Source organism: Chenopodium quinoa, unplaced genomic scaffold (genome assembly GCF_001683475.1).
Source record: "Chenopodium quinoa cultivar QQ74 unplaced genomic scaffold, ASM168347v1, whole genome shotgun sequence".
Lineage (NCBI taxonomy): Eukaryota > Viridiplantae > Streptophyta > Magnoliopsida > Caryophyllales > Amaranthaceae > Chenopodium > Chenopodium quinoa.
In genome coordinates, this window is record NW_018742204.1 from 21,905,386 (window position 1) to 21,910,412 (window position 5,027).

Genomic DNA, 5,027 nt, shown 5'->3' on the forward strand with positions numbered 1-5,027 from the left:
ATAAAATTTATAATAACAATAGTACGTACGTAACAAGTTATAGATAAATTACGAAGAACCATTCGATAATTAATTGACAACAATGACGAGAGGTGGAAAGTGAAATTAAAAACTAAATAAAAAAATAAAAAAAAGGTAGCGTGATGCACGGGAGCACCTGAAATGATCGAGGGAAAGCAAAAGCAGCAACTCAAGAGATTCTCTATTTAAGATTTTTTATAAAGAATTTTGTATTTTATAGGAGATTTTTTTAAAAAAAAAAAAAAAAAAATTATAGGTTTTTTTTTTTCAAAGCTTTTACTTTATAAATTAATTTTATAATTTGCGAATATACACTGCAGTGCGGTTCCACAATATGGCAACAAAGCTTGTTCCCTTAATTGAGGAGTTTCATTGGTTACCTACTTAACACTAATGGTTAGTAATTAATAAGAGTATTAGTAAACAACACCATCAAAAATAAAGAATACCTTCTTTTTAGAGAAGAAAGTGCTTTTTGTACTATATTATTACTCTATAAGTATTAATGAATAGAAGAAAATTAAGTAGGCAACACTTTATGTGAAACTATAATAGTTAGCATAAACCAAACATCAATTGTATATTTGTATAGACTGAAGTGTAGTTTTGTTATTCGTATCTATTTGCCAAATTACAAACAATATAAGAAATGTGTCAAATGCGCAATACTACATTACTACCCTATGAAAGATCTATTCTTTTTATTAAGTGTGGCTATATATATGGGTTAACCCTAGTCAAGTTCATGTTAGATTTTAAGCTGATCACGAATTTTGTACAAATATTATAATGTCATAATATAAATAGTGAGTAAAACTTAATATTATTATTACAATATACTTCGTATAATATATGAGTTATAATTATATAACTGATGTCTGCTGTATTTGAGCCATTAAGGTTTAATTTGGTTGAGGCTACATTTGACCGATTCAGGTTTCTCTCGATAAATCCAAGGCATGTTTTGGTTATGAGGGTATGTCAACTCTACTTTTTATCTAGTAATTTAACGCTAGACCCTTGACCTTTTACGAGATTATTTGAGTTATTTTGAGCTATTTGATCTACTTTTTTTTTTTTCCTTCATAAACGCCGTTTGTATTTGTTTGTGGCCTTGGGCGTATGTTTCAGCCTCTGCTTTATTCATATTATCTTAAATTAACTTATTTAAGATTGACAAATGTGATAAAATAAATGTGTCATCTAATATAAAATGGAAAAAGCATATAAATGTTCTTGCAAAATGAATCAAAGACAATCAAAGTAGGCTCTGTTCTTTTGAGCTTCTGGACAAGCAGAGCAGATTTCAACATAGTAGAATAGATTTTAACAGAGCAAGTGTCAGCAAAACATAGTAGATTAAATCAACATAACATATCAATATAACATATCAAAAGAACATAGTATTACTCTTCTCTCTTCATAGCAAGAAATTAAAATACATATCGAAAGAATTAGATTGGTTTGAAGTTTTTAAAAAATTGACTTTGACACACCATTAATTAATTTTGGCACATTCTTATATAAGAAGAGCATGCTCCTTTTGTATTTTAATATTAGTAAGTGTTATTGTAACACGAAGTGAGTAAAAAAACTATGGATTTACATTGAGGAGTGGCAAAATCATTTATAAGGAATCGAGATTGGCAAGCTAATCCACAAACACACACACACAAAAAAAAAAGGCAATAGTTATGAAAATCAATAGACACGAGCAAAGTCTACTGACATCCCTATTCAATGGAAGGAAGCAGCTACTCCTCACTTTCATATTCCCATGCAATTTTTATGACACTTGTGACCTTTGACAATGACGACTGACCACCCCTCATTTTTTTAATATTTTATTTCCTATTGTTGGGCCCCACTTCACATGCCCCTCTTACATAGCATCATTTCTGATAAAGATTTTGGGAGAAATTGTAGGAAGGTACATCACTAACCATTGGGATCCACTTCAACATGTGGGCCCCATCTTTTAGTAATATAATATTGTATTGTATTGTATTCTTTTCAAGCTTTGAACAAGTTATTGTGGGCTTGAAGTTGACATTACTTAACAAATCAATATGGGTAACCCCCTTCACCATGATCAAGCAACATTTTTTTTAATAGAGGAAAGCTTGCATTTTAAATTGTTTAAAACTCATTTGTGGTAGTTTATAAAGATTTTGGAAATGAAGAAATTCAAATTTATATGTATAGGAGTACGTTTATTATTAAATTTATGAGTTTTTTTTTTAATTAATTTTTTGTTATACAACTATGGTGTAAATAACACTATATATATTTAAGAGTAAGTTAAATTAAGGGTCTGTTCTCACTGACTGAATTCAGCTGAACTGATCCAAACTAAACTAAACTGAGCTGAACTGAACTGAAATGAATATTTTATAAGAGAAGGAAATTAGGAGCTGAACTGAACTGAAATGAAATGAATATTTTATAAGAGAAGGAATTAGGAGCTGAACTGAACTGAGCTGAGCTGGACTAAATTGAACTGAACTGAAAATAAACGTATGAGAACAGGCCCTAAATGTGATCTAACAAATTTGGTCCCTATTCATTATTTAGGGAGTGGATTAAGCATCTTGCCTCAGCTACAATTCATAAGTTTTTCCTTTTGTTGTTTTTGTATGTGGTTTGATGTATTGCATTTGGTTGTAATGTAGTTTTGCTTAGCTTTTATAGGTTGCAATTTCTGTCTTATCGTTATATTAAATCTTTGTAAATAAATATAAATTAATTAATTAAATGTGATATGACAAACTTGGTCCCTATTCATTATTTTGAAAGATGTTTTTTTTCGAAAAGATTATCCTATATTAAAGAAATTAGAAAAAAGTCTTAGAATCACTTAGATTTAGATAGATTCCAGTACACCTAAATATTTTATATACAACCTCTGTTTCATATTATGTGCAACATTTACTAAAAATAGATGCTATACGCTTTATTTGCAACAAATTTTTCTTTCCTTTAAGGAAAAATTGACATTTGCTACCCGCAAAAGAGGCTCGTGTCACATTTGCTACCTGTTTAATATTTTATTTTACTTTACTACCACTCAAATACCAAAAATATATAATTCACTACCAGATAACGGTTTCGGTTGATGTTGCTGTTAATGGGCACAACCACCGTCTAACCACCTTCACTGCAACCACCCTCCTTCCAACCACCTTTCTCCCTTACAGCCACCTTCCAACCACCCTCATTGTTAGCCCCCCTCCCCTCTTGCCGGTTGCCGGCACCAAACTCCCACTTTCACACGCTCCTCAATGCACCAATCATTCGCTCCCCCTTCCCCGTGCTGGCTTCCGCGCCGGCGACCCCATTCCCCTCCCCTTTCCTACTCTCGGCTGCCCCCACTGATACAAGATGAATGTTTGGACTCCGTCTCCTATGAAACGTCGCTGCAATTAAAAAATTTCCCCCCTTTCAAGAACCCTAAATTAAAATCAAAATCAAATCACTTCAATGGCTCTTCGATCCATTTTCGATGCTTCATTGCTACGAACAGAGTTCGAAACACCAGAATCAACCTACAATTCATCCCTTAATCCTCTTGCAATCAATATTTTGTTACATTATAATTGTACGAACCGAGCTCGAAAATGTGGAATATGTCTACATCTTAAGGGGAATCAACCTTCAATGAGTTTGAAATCGACGGAATCAATTAACCTTTAATTCATCCGTCAGCCTGCTGCTGCTTACCTTCTTCTCAATTCCAAGTCCTTCGTCTTCAACCCTTTACTTTGTTTCTCATTCTACTGATGCGATTACCACTGAACTTTTTTTTGCATTTCCCCCCTTTTTTTTTCCAATCAACGTGGGAAAAGGGGAGGGGGTGGGGTCGCCGGCGTCGGCAGCTGACACGGGGGGGGAGGGATGACTAACGGGAAGGTGGATGATATTTTTTTTTAAAGTTTTTTCTTTTTTTTTATAAATTAAATCATTATTTAATGAAAAATGGGCCCCACTTAACGGAATCATAACGGATTCTGTTATGATTCCGTTAAGTGGTAGTAAAATCTATCTGTTGTAACTTTTGAAGGTAGTAAAATAAAATAAAATATTAAACAGGTAGTAAATGTGACACGACGTTTTTTCGCTGGTAGCAAATGTTAATTTTTCCTTCCTTTTATTGATTGTCATTTATCTCTATCTCTCTCCTCATCACATGCTTTTTTATATTTCTCTCTCCATTTACCACTCACATACAAATTTTATCTAGGAGTCCGTGTCGATTTTTTGTTGCACATAATATGTAATAGTGGTAGTACATCAAATTCAGTAACTTATTAATTATCGTACATTTTAATGTAGTACTTCTAGCTAATGTGTCAATACCTGATGAATCCTCTATAAGTAGTTGAAAGTCCGATCCATTCGAAATATTGGTGTTGGTCAATTAGTCAATCTCTATACAAAACTTGTTAAGACTGAGTAATTCAGGCTAGCAAGTGCCAAGAATACACCATTTGAAAGTACATACAACAAATTGGACAAAAACAAACAATTGTGCCTCCATTATTCCCCACCTTAATTAGCTCCCATGCATTTTTCTCATTGATATATAAAGAGTAATGTTGATAGAATTATAGTGGTTTAAATGAAAAATCAGAATTAAAGGCACACAGTCGAGTCCTTGTAATATGAGAGGGTGTGAGACTTTACATAAATGAGAAGACCGACCATATTACAACATTGAGTACCTAAGTTTGAGGCCCTATTTTTAATTAAATACAGAGTATAGTGATAATTATGACATTTTAACCACCATATTAATTAATAAGGTCGAAAAAGTTAAAATGTAGAACATGAAGAGAAGATACAGTAACAAACTGTTAGATTAATTGGAATAGAAAATAGGTGTCCCATGATCCAATGCATCAGGTTGAGATGATATGTCTGGGGTCCAGTCTTTAGTCCGTACTATATTTTTTACATTATCTTTATCACCTTGTCATAGTGTTACTCTATTTTAAGGACACGAGTGC